Below are 19,270 nucleotides of genomic sequence, written 5' to 3'. Positions count from 1 at the left end.
GCTTTAGGACCCACGAGATGGGGCATGCGCTTCAGGACCCACGAGCTGGAACATGCGCTTCAGGACCCACGAGATGGGACATGCGCTTCAGGACCCACAAGGTGGGACATGCGCTTCAGGACCCACAAGATGGGAAATGCGCTCCAGGACCCACGAGATGGGACATGCGCTTCAGGACCCACGAGGTGGGACATGCGCTTCAGGACCCACGAGGTGGGACATGCGCTTCAGGACCCACGAGGTGGGACATGCTCTTCAGGACCCACGAGATGGGACATGCGCTTCAGAACCCACGAGATGGGACATGTGCTTCAGGACCCACGAGGTGGGACATGCGCTTCAGGACCCACGAGGTGGGACATGCTCTTCAGGACCCACGAGATGGGACATGCGCTTCAGAACCCACGAGGTGGGACATGCTCTTCAGGACTCACGAGGTGGGACATGTGCTTCAGGACCCACAAGATGGGACATGCGCTTCAGCACCCACAAGATGGGACATGCGCTTCAGGACCCACAAGATGGGACATGCGCTTCAGGACCCACGATGTGGGACATGCGCTTCAGGACCCACGATGTGGGACATGCGCTTCCGGACCCACGAGATGGGACATGTGCTTCAGGACCCACGGTATGATGCTCCGAAAGACCCCCAGATGCCGGCAATTTGAAAATCAACACAAGGTATGTAAGGATGGTGATTTAAAAAGTATGTTACCAACTGAGGAAGCCAGTTTATGGCGAAACGCATTTTAGATTAAAGACATTGGACATATCTCACTTTATTTTGTTTTCTATTGTTTTAATTTACTTTAACTTACCTTTTTATTGAATACATTTGGAATACCCGGACATCGTGTGTTATCCTGCTTTCAGATATGAAGACTATCTGACTCCAAACCTCACCATACTGCCTAAAGATAAGGAAGAGGGGTCCTGCACACTAGAGCCAGCCAAGTGATCTCTTTGGCTCTGCTCTTGTGAGAGAAAAATTCTTACTTTGGATACTGTAACATCTTCGTATACTGTAACATCTATTTTGGAATTAATCTGCACTGTTATTTTATTTCCTTTTATATTGTAGATTTCCCCCTGCAATTTACCAGTGATTTTAAGGTATATATTAGCTCCACCCACTGCGTGCTTTTGTATGCTATTGTGTTATAGTGGGGGTTAATGGGATCCTCTACGGGGGGTTGAGCTATCCTTTCTCACTATTATCGGTTGTACATAAAGTGTTTGTTATCTCATACACATACCTGGTATTATTATAAGTTATTCTAAATGTAAGTAAATTCTAGATTCTGATTTGGAACAAGATGTATGACTTAAAGGAACACTATAGTCACCTAAATTACTTTAGCTTAATAAAGCAGTTTTAGTGTATAGATCATTCCCCTGCAATTTCACTGCTCAATTCACTGTCATTTAGGAGTTAAATCACTGTTTCTGTTTATGCAGCCCTAGCCACACCTCCCCTGGCTATGATTGACAGAGCCTGCATGAAAAAAAAAACTGGTTTCACATTTAAACAGATGTAATTTACCTTAACCCCTTAAGGACACATGACATGTGTGACATGTCATGATTCCCTTTTATTCCAGAAGTTTGGTCCTTAAGGGGTTAAATAATTGTATCTCAATCTCTAAAATGAACTTTAATCACATACAGGAGGCTCTTGCAGGGTCTAGCAAGCTATTAACATAGCAGGGGATAAGAAAATCTTAAATAAACAGAACTTGCAATAAAGAAAGCCTAAATAGGGCTCTCTTTACAGGAAGTGTTTATGGAAGGCTGTGCAAGTCACATGCAGGGAGGTGTGACTAGGGTTCATAAACAAAGGGATTTAACTCCTAAATGGCAGAGGATTGAGCAGTGAGGCTGCAGGGGCATGTTCTATACACCAAAACTGCTTCATTAAGCTAAAGTTGTTCAGGTGACTATAGTGTCCCTCTATTGAGGGACTGGCAACCCTGTCATAAAGAATCCGATCTGCTATTTGATATACAGATCTATGTCCCATCCCCCCCCTCCCCCCCGAATGGAACGATTAACCCTTTCATGCGAGGACAGTAGTGGAAAAATTGGTTTCAAGCGATTCATCCGAATATAACTCTTGATAATCGATCTCGGGATAAATCGATTCTGAATCCACCTCACCGGAAGATTCCAAGGGTAAAACTATAGGCAAAATGCTTCGGAATTACCAGGAATTTAATTTTGACGAATCAAAACTTAAAACTAAATTCTGCACACGTATATTTCGTACACAGGAATTTGGACAACTGATATGATACTTACACATTAAAGGACAAATGAACTGATATGGAAAATAGCTGGTTTCAATATTGTTTTTTCCAATTTGTCTGTTTTTGCCTAACGTTTCTTGGGTAAATCCCAAGGCGATCTCAATTAATGGGTTAGTCAGCAGAAATAGATTGCAAGCTTTTTGGACAATTCAAGGTGCTCTGATAGGAGTGGGGAATAAACTCTGTTACACGCTGCAGGCTCCCCTGACAGTGACACAGTTAATCTATTAATGTACAGACAATGTGCGAGGCCAGGCTCATTTAGCTGGTAAGGCTTCCCTCCGTCTGACAGGCAATGACAAAGCTGAATATTTTGGTGGGCCAGACTGAGCCTGCAATCAACAATAAACCTTCTTTGCCACAGAGGGTCTCTCTAGCACAAAACTGAGCAGCAGGCCCGCGGCAGGGGAGAGACAGCACTTTCTGACCCAAACAATGTCTAGACAGCTTGAAAACAGATAAATTAGCAGGCGACTCGCTGTAGCATCATCTGTGCGGCAGCTCGATAGACACTGTCACCTCGCTGATTGTTTAAATGAAGATTCAGATCCATTGTAAAGGCTTCATGATACACAATGTATCTCTGCTGGTCTGTTTTCCCTGGAGAAAAAGCACAATGTCTGCATTTATCAACACAATACACCTGTTATATGAATTAATGGATGGACGGACGGACGAACGGACGAACAAACGGACAGGCAGTTGGGCGGTCGAATGCATGGATGAACGAAATAATGGACATTTGGTTGGGTGGGTGGATGAACAGACAGACGGATGGATCGACAGACAGAGTCGGTTTTACCTGCAATGCAGCATTTGTGATTCATAAAGTATGTGTAAAATCTAATATGGGATTGACAGAGGTTTTCACTAAACATTGGACAAAATGTGGTAAAAATGGGCCAATGTTGACGTGAATGCCAATTTGCACATATACTAGAGTCAAATCCAATCGGTATTGTTCAGTCGGAAGTGTTCAGTGTCTGGTTTAAAATCAGTGCTTTTGGTATCTGAAGCCTATACAAAAAAAAAAAGAACCATTGGACTGAATGCATTCATTAGGAAGAAAATATATATGTATATATAAAGCCATAGTGGGTCAATATGACATCCATATTACTATGAAGAAGACCCCCTTATTCTCCCACCTGCCATGCAAGTGGTAGGTCACTATAATTATAAACTAGCGACTGGGCAGCAATTTAAAAAAAAACCATATTATGCATACGAGCTGGCCAGCCGCTACATGATTAACTCTTGCACTACCGAGGTCTTTTTTTTTACTATTTGCCCGCCGGCTGCTAGCGCTGCCAGTGCGCAAATTGTTTGGATTTCTAAAATCTGTATCTAATTTTAGACATCTGCGCCCATATTTTACAAGTCCGGGTCTGAATTTAAGCCGTCGGGTAGAGTCCAGTCCGTCTAAAATCCGTAGTAATTCCAGGCTCATTCAGAGCGTTCTCTGGAAAATCTGGACATTCCTAAATGCTGGGACCAATATCTGGATTTTTGCACTCCAAATGTTCCCATACAGCAGTAGTCCCCTTCCTATGTGAGTTTGCCCTGAGCTCCTGGAGGAGCCTGTTTGCCATCCTCCTGCCCACAGACTATAGGCCCTGCAGGGAAACCTGTAGAAGACTTTAACTGGCTAACTGGCTTGGTTCATGTGATTCTCCTCTTATGTTTGGGAACCGAACAGCCGCACACGAACTATGGACCACCCGGGAGCTTGTTAAGCCTTAAGGATACATTGTAGTGATCCTAACCACAGTGTTCTAAGTGTTTGTCTGGGTGGCCGCATTTTCTTATGGACGATCACGAGATGGCGGCCATCATGTTCGCAAGAACGCAGGCAGCGGTGTTTGGTCGTCGAGTTCATGGAACTAAAATCGGACACTGAAACTCTCGAACTCCGCTAGACTTCCATGATCACCTGTGTTCAGTTTTTTAATGTAACTTAGAAGAACACTGTTCAGTGGGATCGTTAGTCTGAATGAAGAGAACAAGCTCCATGGTATGTCAATGGATTCTGTTTGGTAGTTTGTTCAGTTTTAAACAACCGAACTAGACCGAACACTAGCCCTGATCTTATGGAACTATTTTAGGCATAGGACCATGCGTGCGGTCGGTCAAATTATGACTTCCAGGAAAATCCTGAACCCCTGAAACGATCTGGGTGATTTTTGGACATGTTGGTCACCCAGATCGGGGCTCTCAGGGGACTTTTGTGGGGTTTTACATGTTTTAAAGGTACTTTTGGGGTGTGAAATGTGTGCCTGGAGATAAATGAGTTTTGTACAGTTCCTGACTCAATTATCTCCAAGGCATAGGGGAGGGTTTATCCTTTTTTGTGTGTTGTAGTGTCATGGGGGTGTTTACTGTGACTCCAAATTGTATAGAAGTAGGTCATCTTGCCAGATTAAAGGTATTCTAGCTGTACTCCCAGAACTATGTGGCGTCTGGTTACTATTCTTTAATCACTGTTCCAGTGTGAAGGATTTAACGTGGAAAGTCCTTGTAAGGACTAGAGCTCCCAGGACTGAGTGTCGTCCAGTGCCTGGGGGTGTCTAGAGTGAATTCCCCCTTCAGCTCCAGGAGGGAGCGGTTCCAGTACTAGAGCTCCCAGGACTGTCATCCAGTGCCTGGGAGTGACTAGAGCGAATTCCCCATTCAGCTCCAGGAGGGAGCAGTTCCAGGACCCCAGTCAAGCCACGGCGACTGTGGGCAAGAGTGCTGAGGTTTGTCCCCGGTTCCAGCTAAGAAGCGGTCCTTGACGGAGGTACCCAGCCAGGGGTACAGGGAGCTCCATTACATAGCAGGTTTTGCCGCATTAGGTATGGTGCCATTCGAATGTTAGTAAATAACTCTGCATGATTGATTCACAGACCCCGTACTCTCCAATTCACTTAACATTTATGCCCTTGCAATCGGAGCATGGAGATGATGATCTTAGTGACATATCATCTAGCAATTGGGCCAGAACAATGCTTAGATTATGAGTGGATGGTACTAGAAATGGGAGGGACTAGTAAAATAATGGTGGGGGAATTGGAACAGAACCCTCCTTACCCTCATCCATGATCATCGGGTGGGGGCATTAACTGAAAAAATGGTGGGAGACTTGGAACAGGTCCCTCCTTACCCTCATCCATGGGCATCGGGTGGGGGCTTTAAATTAGATAATGGTGAGCAGACAGATCACTGTCCTGCTCCCTGCTCCCCACCCGTTATTGTAGCCAAAAAGTCAAGGTGGGACATCAAAGCTTCAACTTTTTTTCTCAGATAGTTGTATTCTTCCTGGAGAACATGATTGAAATAAGAAAGGCGGTTGATACGGGATTCCTCCTATGATTCAGTAAATCATTTCCTCTGGGAGTATGTGAATTCTACATACTGATGGGTAATGTTTCTGGTAGCAGGATGGAGCTCCTGGTTGTCTGGGGAAGCAAGGCCTATTGAGGGCACCAATGTAGGTCAACAGTAGATGCGAAAGCATTATGGGAAGTCACATGAAGGGACGAATTTGGCCAGTCCCTTTTATAGATCAACAAATCTGATCTTTATAGTGTCCCTTTAATTTGTGCACAAACACAGAGGCCTTTAATGAGTTAAATCAGGAAATATCACGGTAACTGAATTACACGGGGCTATTATTTTAATTATCCAAATTATATCAAGAGGAGTTATTTTGGGCCATTATATCAGCGATTTTTGTGTAATTGGCTGGAAGAGGGGGAGGGGGGGGGAACAACCTTTAAATTCTAGCAAAACAAAATGCATCATTGCTGACAATACAGGTAGTGAAACTAAAGAGATTTATAATAAAAAAAGGAAATAAAAATAGATTGGCACCCAGTCTATTACCCCGAATTCTGGAAACCTTTGTAAAAATAAATAAGCAAGGCTTCCGTAAGTACAGTAATTGCCCCACTTGTAAATATTACGCCAGAAAGACTGCGCGTCTTACTAGTTCAATAGGTAATCAAGAATTAAAAAAAAAGAAATGTATTCATTGTTCTAGTACTTAACGTGGTATACTTTCCCCAATGTGGATGTTGAGCACAGTTTCAGGTCGAACACAGTATCGCCACTTACACATTAGATTGCTAGAACAATTTAATGGCATATTAAATAAGAGAAATGAACACAATGTTCCAAAACACTGTAATTCTTGTCCCTTTTTAAATGGAAAACATTTAAAGTCATAGCGATAAACAGGATAGCTGATAATGGGAGGGGAGATATTAGATCACAAAATCACATCAAATACTGCGCTGCCAGCAAGTCAGATGGACAAAGAGGGGCACTTTCATTTTAGGGCTGTAGTTAGGGTTGTGGCCAGGGGCAGAGCTGTTCTGAGAAATATTTGGTGACTTACTAATAACAATTTATCCAACTAAAATGTAATTTAGAACAATAACGATGTATCTTATTTTCACAGACTGATTTCTAAACACATTTATTGTAGTTTAAAGACACATTACTGGGAGAATTATTGCTGTGGAGCTCTGTTATACACTCAGACACATTACTGGGAGTATTATTGCTGTGGAGCTCTGTTATACACAGACACATTACTGGGAGTATTATTGCTGTGGAGCTCTGTTACACACTCAGACACATTACTGGGAGTGTCATTGCTGTGAAACTCTGTTATACACTCAGACACATTACTGGGAGTATTATTGCTGTGGAGCTCTGTTATACACTCAGACATATTACTGGGAGTATGATTGCTGTGGGACTCTGTTATACACTCAGACACCTTACTGGGAGTATGATTGCTGTGGAGCTCTGTTATGCACTCAGACACATTACTGGGAGTATTATTGCTGTGGAGCTCTGTTATACACTCAGACATATTACTGGGAGTATTATTGCTGTGGAGCTCTGTTATACAATCAGACATATTACTGGGAGCATTATTGCTGTGGAGCTCTGTTATACACTCAGACACATTACCGGGAGTATTATTGCTGTGGAGCTCTGTTATACACTCAGACACATTACTGGGAGTATTATTGCTGTGGAGCTCAGTTATACTCTCAGACACATTACTGTGAGTATTATTACTGTGGAGCTCTGTTATACACTCAGACATTACTGGGAGTATTATTACTGTGGAGCTCTGCTATACACTCAGACACATTACTGGGAGTATTATTGCTGTGGAGCTCAGTTATACACTCAGACACATTACTGGGAGTATTATTACCGTGGAGCTCTACTATACACTTAGACACATTACTGGGAGTATTATTGCTGTGGAGCTCAGTTATACACTCAGACACATTACTGGGAGTATTATTACTGTGGATCTCTGTTATACACTCAGACATTACTGGGAGTATTATTACTGTGGAGCTCTGCAATACACTCAGACACGTTGCTGGGAGTATTATTGCTGTGGGGCTCTGTTATACACTCAGACACATTACTGGGAGTATTATTACTGTGGAGCTCTGTTATACACTCAGACACATTACTGTGAGTATTATTACTGTGGAGCTCTGTTATACACTCAGACATTACTGGGAGTATTATTACTGTGGAGCTCTGCTATACACTCAGACACATTACTGGGAGTATTATTGCTGTGGAGCTCAGTTATACTCTCAGACACATTACTGTGAGTATTATTACTGTGGAGCTCTGTTATACACTCAGACATTACTGGGAGTATTATTACTGTGGAGCTCTGCTATACACTCAGACACATTACTGGGAGTATTATTGCTGTGGAGCTCAGTTATACACTCAGACACATTACTGGGAGTATTATTACCGTGGAGCTCTACTATACACTTAGACACATTACTGGGAGTATTATTGCTGTGGAGCTCAGTTATACACTCAGACACATTACTGGGAGTATTATTACTGTGGATCTCTGTTATATACTCAGACATTACTGGGAGTATTATTACTGTGGAGCTCTGCAATACACTCAGACACGTTGCTGGGAGTATTATTGCTGTGGGGCTCTGTTATACACTCAGACACATTACTGGGAGTATTATTGCTGTGGAGCTCAGTTATACTCTCAGACACATTACTGTGAGTATTATTACTGTGGAGCTCTGTTATACACTCAGACATTACTGGGAGTATTATTACTGTGGAGCTCTGCTATACACTCAGACACATTACTGGGAGTATTATTGCTGTGGAGCTCAGTTATACACTCAGACACATTACTGGGAGTATTATTACCGTGGAGCTCTACTATACACTTAGACACATTACTGGGAGTATTATTGCTGTGGAGCTCAGTTATACACTCAGACACATTACTGGGAGTATTATTACTGTGGATCTCTGTTATACACTCAGACATTACTGGGAGTATTATTACTGTGGAGCTCTGCAATACACTCAGACACGTTGCTGGGAGTATTATTGCTGTGGGGCTCTGTTATACACTCAGACACATTACTGGGAGTATTATTACTGTGGAGCTCTGTTATACACTCAGACACATTACTGGGAGTATTATTACTGTGGAGCTCTGTTATACACTCAGACACATTACTGGGAGTATTATTACTGTGGAGCTCTGTTATACACTCAGACACATTACTGGGAGTATTATTACTGTGGAGCTCTGTTATACACTCAGACACATTACTGGGAGTATTGTTGCTTTGGAGCTCTGTTATACACCCAGACACATTACTGGGAGTATTATTACTGTGGAGCTGTGTTATACACTCAGACACATTACTGGGAGTATTATTACTGTGGAGCTCTGTTATACACTCAGACACATTACTGGGAGTATTATTACTGTGGAGCTCTGTTATACACTCAGACACATTACTGGGAGTATTATTACTGTGGAGCTCTGTTATACACTCAGACACATTACTGGGAGTATTATTACTGTGGAGCTCTGTTATACACTCAGACACATTACTGGGAGTATTGTTGCTTTGGAGCTCTGTTATACACCCAGACACATTACTGGGAGTATTATTACTGTGGAGCTGTGTTATACACTCAGACACATTACTGGGAGTATTATTACTGTGGAGCTCTGTTATGCACTCAGACTCATTACTGTGAGTATTATTGCTGGGGAGCTCTGTTATACACTCAGACACATTACTGGTAGTATTATTGCTGGGGAGCTCTGTTATACACCCAGACACATTACTGGGAGTATTATTGCTGTGGAGCTCTGTTATACATTCAGACACATTACTGGGAGTATTATTGCTGTGGAGCTCTGTTATACACTCAGACACATTGCTGGGAGTATTATTGCTGTGGAGCTCAGTTATACACTCATACACATTACTGGGAGTATTATTACTGTGGAACTCTGTTATACACTCAGACACATTACTGGGAGTATTATCGCTGTGGAGCTCTGTTATACACTCAGACACATTACTGGGAGTATTATTGCTGTGGATCTCTGTTATACAGTCAGACACATTACTGGGAGTATTATTGCTGTGGAGCTCAGTTATACACTCAGACACATTACTGGGAGTATTATTACTGTGGAGCTCTGTTATACACTCAGACATTACTGGGAGTATTATTACTGTGGAGCTCTGCTATACACTCAGACACATTGCTGGGAGTATTATTGCTGTGGGGCTCTGTTATACACTCAGACACATTACTGGGAGTATTATTACTGTGGAGCTCTGTTATACACTCAGACACATTACTGGGAGTATTATTACTGTGGACCTCTGTTATACACTCAGACACATTACTGGGAGTATTATTACTGTGGAGCTCTGTTATACACTCAGACACATTACTGGGAGTATTATTACTGTGGAGCTCTGTTATACACTCAGACACATTACTGGGAGTATTATTACTGTGGAGCTCTGTTATACACTCAGACACATTACTGGGAGTATTATTACTGTGGAGCTCTGTTATACACTCAGACACATTACTGGGAGTATTGTTGCTTTGGAGCTCTGTTATACACCCAGACACATTGCTGGAAGTATTATTACTGTGGAGCTCTGTTATACACTCAGACACATTACTGGGAGTATTATTACTGTGGAGCTCTGTTATGCACTCAGACACAATACTGGGAGTATTATTGCTGGGGAGCTCTGTTATACACTCAGACACATTACTGGTAGTATTATTGCTGGGAGCTCTGTTATACACCCAGACACATTACTGGGAGTATTATTGCTGTGGAGCTCTGTTATACACTCAGACACATTACTGGGAGTATTATCGCTGTGGAGCTCTGTTATACACTCAGACACATTACTGGGAGTATTATTGCTGTGGATCTCTGTTATACAGTCAGACACATTACTGGGAGTATTATTGCTGTGGATCTCTGTTATACAGTCAGACACATTACTGGGAGTATTATTGCTGTGGAGCTCTGTTATACACTCAGACACATTACTGGGAGTATTATTGCTGTGGAGCTCTGTGATACACAGACACATTACTGGGAGTATTATTGATGTGGAGCTCTGTTATACACTCAGACACATTACTGGGAGTATTATTGCTGTGGAGCTCTGGTATACACTCAGACACATTACAGGGAGTATTAATGCTGTGGAGCTCTGTTATACACTCAGACACATTACTGGGAGTATTATTGCTGTGGAGCTCTGGTATACACTCAGACACATTACAGGGAGTATTAATGCTGTGGAGCTCTGTTATACACTCAGACACATTACTGGGAGTATTATTGCTGTGGAGCTCTGTCATACACTCAGACACATTACTGGGAGTATTATTGCTGTGGAGCTCTGTGATACACTCAGACACATTACTGGGAGTATTATTGCTGTGGAGCTCTGTTATACACTCAGACACATTACTGGGAGTATTATTGCTGTGGAGCTCTGTTATACACAGACACATTACTGGGAGTATTATTGCTGTGGAGCTCTGTTATACACTCAGACACATTACTGGGAGTATTATTGCTGTGGAGCTCTGTTATACACTCAGACACATTACTAGGAGTATTATTGCTGTGTAGCTCTGCTATACACTCAGACACATTACTGGGAGTATTATTGTTGTGGAGCTCTGTTATACACTCAGACACATTACTGGGAGTATTATTACTGTGGAGCTCTGTTATACACTCAGACACATTGCTGGGAGTATTATTGCTGTGGAGCTCAGTTATACACTCAGACACATTACTGGGAGTATTATTACTGTGGAGCTCTGTTATACACTCAGACACATTACTGGGAGTAATATTACTGTGGAGCTCAGTTATACACTCAGACACATTACTGGGGGTATTATTGCTGTGGAGCTCTGTTATACACTCAGACACATTACTGGGAGTATTATTGCTGTGGAGCTCTGTAATACACTCAGACATATTACTTGGAGTATTATTACTGTGGAGCTCTGTTATACACTCAGACACATTACTGTGAGTATTATTGCTGTGGAGATCTGTTATACACTCAGACACATTACTGGGAGTATTATTGCTGTGGAGCTCTGTTATACACAGACACATTACTGGGAGTATTATTGCTGTGGAGCTCTGTTATACACAGACACATTACTGGGAGTATTATTGCTGTGGAGCTCTGTTATACACTCAGACACATTACTGGGAGTATTATTGCTGTGTAGCTCTGTTATACACTCAGACACATTACTGGGGGTATTATTGCTGTGGAGCTCTGTTATACACTCAGACACATTACTGTGAGTATTATTGCTGTGGAGATCTGTTATACACTCAGACACATTACTGGGAGTATTAGTACGGTGGAGTTCTGTTATACACTCAGACACATTACTGGGAGTATTATTGCTGTGGAGCTCTGTTATACACAGACACATTACTGGGAGTATTATTGCTGTGGAGCTCTGTTATACACAGACACATTACTGGGAGTATTATTGATGTGGAGCTCTGTTATACACTCAGACACATTACTGGGAGTATTATTACTGTGGAGCTCTGTTATACACTCAGACACATTGCTGGGAGTATTATTGCTGTGGAGCTCAGTTATACACTCAGACACATTACTGGGAGTATTATTACTGTGGAGCTCTGTTATACACTCAGACACATTAATGGGAGTATTATTACTGTGGAGCTCAGTTATACACTCAGACACATTACTGGGAGTATTATTGCTGTGGAGCTCTGTGATACACTCAGACACATTACTGGGAGTATTATTGCTGTGGAGCTCTGTGATACACTCAGACACATTACTGGGTGTATTATTGCTGTGGAGCTCTGTTATACACTCAGACACATTACTGGGAGTATTATTGCTGTGGAGCTCTGGTATACACTCAGACACATTACTGGGAGTATTAATGCTGTGGAGCTCTGTTATACACTCAGACACATTACTGGGAGTATTATTGCTGTGGAGCTCTGTCATACACTCAGACACATTACTGGGAGTATTATTGCTGTGGAGCTCTGTTATACACTCAGACACATTACTGGGAGTATTATTGATGTGGAGCTCTGTTATACACTCAGACACATTGCTGGGAGTATTATTACTGTGGAGCTCTGTTATACACTCAGACACATTGCTGGGAGTATTATTGCTGTGGAGCTCAGTTATACACTCAGACACATTACTGGGAGTATTATTACTGTGGAGCTCTGTTATACACTCAGACACATTACTGGGAGTATTATTACTGTGGAGCTCAGTTATACACTCAGACACATTACAGGGGGTATTATTGCTGTGGAGCTCTGTTATACACTCAGACACATTACTGGGAGTATTATTGCTGTGGAGCTCTGTAATACACTCAGACACATTACTTGGAGTATTATTACTGTGGAGCTCTGTTATACACTCAGACACATTACTGTGAGTATTATTGCTGTGGAGATCTGTTATACACTCAGACACATTACTGGGAGTATTAGTACGGTGGAGTTCTGTTATACACTCAGACACATTACTGGGAGTATTATTGCTGTGGAGCTCTGTTATACACAGACACATTACTGGGAGTATTATTGCTGTGGAGCTCTGTTATACACAGACACATTACTGGGAGTATTATTGCTGTGGAGCTCTGTTATACACTCAGACACATTACTGGGAGTATTATTGCTGTGTAGCTCTGTTATACACTCAGACACATTACTGGGAGTATTATTGCTGTGGAGCTCTGTGATACACTCAGACACATTACTGGGAGTATTATTGATGTGGAGCTCTGTTATACACTCAGACACATTACTGGGAGTATTATTACTGTGGAGCTCTGTTATACACTCAGACACATTGCTGGGAGTATTATTGCGGTGGAGCTCAGTTATACACTCAGACACATTACTGGGAGTATTATTACTGTGGAGCTCTGTTATACACTCAGACACATTACTGGGAGTATTATTACTGTGGAGCTCAGTTATACACTCAGACACATTACTGGGGGTATTATTGCTGTGGAGCTCTGTTATACACTCAGACACATTACTGGGAGTATTATTGCTGTGGAGCTCTGTAATACACTCAGACACATTACTTGGAGTATTATTACTGTGGAGCTCTGTTATACACTCAGACACATTACTGTGAGTATTATTGCTGTGGAGATCTGTTATACACTCAGACACATTACTGGGAGTATTAGTACGGTGGAGTTCTGTTATACACTCAGACACATTACTGGGAGTATTATTGCTGTGGAGCTCTGTTATACACTCAGACACATTACTGGGAGTATTATTGCTGTGGAGCTCTGTGATACACTCAGACACATTACTGGGTGTATTATTGCTGTGGAGCTCTGTTATACACTCAGACACATTACTGGGAGTATTATTGCTGTGGAGCTCTGGTATACACTCAGACACATTACTGGGAGTATTAATGCTGTGGAGCTCTGTTATACACTCAGACACATTACTGGGAGTATTATTGCTGTGGAGCTCTGTCATACACTCAGACACATTACTGGGAGTATTATTGCTGTGGAGCTCTGTTATACACTCAGACACATTACTGGGAGTATTATTGACGTGGAGCTCTGTTATACACTCAGACACATTACTGGGAGTATTATTGCTGTGGAGCTCTGTTATACATCCAGACACATTACTGGGAGTATTATTGCTGTGGAGCTCAGTTATACACTCAGACACATTACTGGGAGTATGATTGCTGTGGAGCTCTGTTATACACTGAGACACATTACTGGGAGTATTATTGCTGTGGAGCTCTGTTATACACTCAGACACATTACTGGGAGTATTATTGCTGTGGAGCTCTGTGATACACTCAGACACATTACTGGGAGTATTATTGATGTGGAGCTCTGTTATACACTCAGACACATTACTGGGAGTATTATTACTGGGGAGCTCTGTTATACACTCAGACACATTACTGGGAGTATTATTACTGTGGAGCTCAGTTATACACTCAGACACATTACTGGGGGTATTATTGCTGTGGAGCTCTGTTATACACTCAGACACATTACTGGGGGTATTATTGCTGTGGAGCTCTGTTATACACTCAGACACATTACTGGGAGTATTATCGCTGTGGAGCTCTGTTATACACTCTGACACCATTACTGGGAGTATTATTACTGTGGAGCTCTGTTATACACTCAGACACATTACTGTGAGTATTATTGCTGTGGAGCTATGTTACACACTCATACACATTACTGTGAGTATTATTACTGTGGAGCTCTGTTATATACTCAGACACATTACCAGGAGTATTATTGCTTTGGAGCTCTGTTACACACTCAGACACATTACTGGGAGTATTATTGCTGTGGAGCTCTGTTATACAGTCAGACACATTACTGGGAGTATTATTGCTGTGGAGCTCTGTTATACACTCAGACCCATTACTGGGAGTATTATTGCTGTGAAGCTCTGTTAGACACTCAGACACATTACTGGGAGTATTATTGCTGTGGAGCTCTGTTATACACTCAGACACATTACTGGGAGTATTATTACTGTGGAGTTATGTTATACACTCAGACACATTACTGGTAGTATTATTGCTGTGGAGCTCTGTTATACACTCAGACACATTACTGGTAATATTATTGCTGTGGAGCTCTGTTATACACTCAGACACATTACTGGGAGTATTATTGCTGTGGAACTCTGTTATACACTCAGACACATTACTGGGAGTATTATTGCTGTGGAACTCTGTTATACACTCAGACACATTACTGGTAGTATTATTGCTGTGGAGCTCTGTTATACACTCAGACACATTACTGGGAGTATTATTGCTGTGGAACTCTGTTATACACTCAGACACATTACTGGGAGTATTATTGCTGTGGAGCTCTGTTATACACTCAGACACATTACTGGGAGTATTATTGCTGTGGAGCTCTGTTATACACTCAGACACATTACTGGGAATATTATTGCTGTGGAGCTCTGTTATACACTCATACACATTACTGGGAGTATTATTGCTGTGGAGCTCTGTTATATTCACAGACACATTACTGGGAGTATTATTGATGTGGAGCTCTGTTATACACTCAGACACATTACTCGGAGTATTACTGCTGTGGAGTTCTGTTATACAATCAGACACATTACTGGGGGTATTATTGCTGTGGAGCTCTGTTATACACTCAGACACATTACTGGGAGTATTATTGCTGTGGAGCTCTGTTATACACTCAGACACATTACTGGGAGTATTATTGCTGTGGAGCTCTGTTATACACTCAGACACATTACTGGGAGTATTATTGCTTTGGAGCTCTGTTATACACTCAGACACACTAAGAACGCTGAGCTCCTAGAGATTGGCGACATTGGGATAGACATAGGGACATTTGGGAGTTATGCATTAGGACATTATGTAATGGTTTGAATTTGGATAATGATTTTACAGACTTAATTTGATTAATATTTGTTTAGGTGTATTTTTTGTTCTAACACGTGTTTTTTTGAGTCTTAATCTAATTTTTTCCACCAATGTCTTTGGATATATCCCAGCAAATTGAATTTGTCATATTATTCTGTTTGGAGAAGTTTGATTATTTGTTTTTTGATATTTGTAAGCTCTCTGGGGACACCATGCACACACTGACTTACAGTATATACAAGTATGTTTTTTTCAAAAAAAAAATGTACACAAATATTTTTTACCTTTTTTAAATTTTCCATTTTTATAGTATTGTCCTTAAAGGGACACTATAGTCACCAGAACCACTACAGCCTAATGTATTGGTTGTGGTGTCTATAGCACTGCAGAGAACAGGCAGTGGTTCCTGACTAGCATTGGCGGATTGTTCATAGGGGCACTTAGGGCAGTGACCTGTATCAGGTTTGTATGTGTGGAAACAAATTTGCAGTAGTTTAAAAACACGAAGATCCTCTTTCTGGAGGGGAAATTGGTAAGCCAAAAAAATATAGGAAAACATTATTCTGTAATAGATTTCAGTTATACAAGGCACATCCCCTTCATTGTAGCTGTTTGGAGAAGCTTACTTGAGGAGCATCTAGGAATGTCAAAAAATTGGGCAGGTTTGAAACCTGCCCTGTGTCAGCAGGTTTTGCACATGCCCAGTATCCTTTAAGAAGGAATTTCAGTTGATTTCTATTGAATTGCCATTTGGGCAGAAGAACTAGCTGCCTGTGGGGAGAGGAATGCTATTGGCCTCTCTATTCAGGGGCCGTCATTGGCTTATAGGACCAGGGGGTGGGGTTACAGTGCCCACAGGAGAGAGAAGCAAGAAGTCATCTTGGAAGTCGAACAAGGAGAGGACAGCCGCAGCAGCTCCTGGACCCTGCCAAATGTAAGTGTCTACTATTATCTTTTCCTCTCCCCCAATAACCTCGGTGACCGCCTGAGGGCTGATTAAACAAAGGAATTTATATATAATTAATATATATAAAGCCAGGGAAGCCCAGGGGTGACAGGGGAGATGGACATTTCTGACAAAGAGCACTGTGCTGCCTGTCACTAATTGTTTAATAACTCCTACTGCACATACCCACCACCATCTTAGTTAAAGTGCTCAGTCACACACAGCGGAGACCTGAGACACTCATGCTGTGACTAGTTGAAAGGTTGTGAAGATTCAAACTGCAGGACTGGGGCTGTGACTCTGAGGACTTATCTGATTCTGATATCAATCTGTTTTAATTTGTAATGATTGTTGATTCTGTTAACCATGCCAGCTACTTCTTAGCTCCATATTAACCACTGCAGAATTATTATTTTGTAAGTCTGTCACTATACTGCTGCCTTAATCCTGTGTGCGCTGTGTACTGAGAGCTAATAGTGAGTCAGGAGTAGCTGACATGGTTGGAGTCTAATAGTATCCTGCTGGTTACCAGTTATTTCTCTGTATTTTACTCAGTTCTGCTTGCTTTATGGGTGTGGCGAAACCGACCTCGCCACGTGTCCTTGGAGGGGGCTGCTTGCCCGCCTCTTGCCTTTGGACTATGGCCCTGGGAGATTGGGCCCTTTTACAAAACGTATTCAGCCCTAACAGAGTGCATGTCACTCATTCTGGCCCTTTAAACACAGTGGGGGCCATTCGGTACTTGCCCTGTGTGAGCAGTGATACCCCCAGATAGCTATGCCATGGAGCCTATTCATATAATGAAAGACTATGGGAAAGACTTTGGCTCCATGGCAATTAAACTGTATTTGTGTGGTCTGCGTGCCATTCACCTAATAATGTGCACGCAGACCTGAGCTATCTGGGGATATGTTACATGTCTTTGTTTAATCTATAAAACGTAACTTTATATATTTTAAAACATAATCCTGTATTTAGGTCCCCACATGTGTAATGGAGTTTTGTCTTTGACCTGGGAGATAATTGGATTACTTCTCCAATTATCTCCAGGGCAGAAGGGAGGAAGCCATGATGCATTGTGGGGATGTTTTACTTTTACTGTGTGAGCCAGATTTTGCCATGCTGCCAGCCAGGGCCCAAAATATACTTTTACTAACTTTTGAACCCCTGGTCTGATTCATGCCATTTTTTTTTTTTATTTTTTTTTAAATCTTTATTTTTCGTGTGCTTGAAGTAACAAACAGGCCTGCAAAGCCACGATGGCAGTTGCAAGCGGTAATAAAGCGGTACATAGCGTGGCATGTAAAACAGCACTTTTTTTTTTTTTATATTATAGTTTGAAACCATGCTTTGGGTCAATAGTTTTTTGTAAGGTAAGTACGCTAACAATCTTTAACACAAATGAGAATGAGCTATTCAACAATATTAGTAGATTTCTAATATTCACAGGTTATGAACCTTATGAGAGTATCAATAGCGCTAAGCAGGTTTTCTGGTCTGGCAATTTTCGATTTGACATGAATAGAAATAGCATGCTGCCGCACTATGGGGAAGGAGCTAAGATGGAGTGAGATTTGCTATTTCCTCAGGTGCCAGTGCAGCTCTAGGGGTGCCACAGCGAGGCTTTTGCAGCAGGCAGTCAGTGGGCATAGCGAAGGGGTTGGGAATTTACCGCCAGGAGGGAGGGCCCCGATCCTGGAGTCTTTAATAAGGCGTGCCTTTACTATTAGCTAGGATAACTGAATTGTAAGGTGGGCAAACCAGATAAACGTTAAGCATAACTCAGGAGCATAGGGGTATAAAAGTAACACCAAATGCATATAAAAACATTAAATTTGCCATATGGAAGTCAGAGTCTATGCGAGGCAAGGTGGGTGACTCATTTATGGCTTCTAGAGTCCCAGTCAGCCCACACCCGCACGAGGCATACCACTGTCCTGTTCGGGTGCCTTTGTAGATCCTGGTCTTGGTCTCTTCGTGTACTCAGAAGGCGGCCCATGTCGTGGTCGCGGGTCGGTAGCTGACAGACCAGGTGTTGCCGTCATTCTGGGCCCTGTGTCCGACCTTCTCCATCCTCGGACTTTCATGCCATTTTTTTAATATGTTGTTCCCCTGAATGGATTGATTGTGGATATGTATTTTTTTATGTGAATGTGATGTATGGTTTTAAA

Source organism: Pelobates fuscus, chromosome 6, assembly GCF_036172605.1.
Source record: "Pelobates fuscus isolate aPelFus1 chromosome 6, aPelFus1.pri, whole genome shotgun sequence".
Classification (NCBI taxonomy): Eukaryota; Metazoa; Chordata; class Amphibia; order Anura; family Pelobatidae; genus Pelobates; species Pelobates fuscus.
This window is presented reverse-complemented; position numbering follows the sequence as displayed.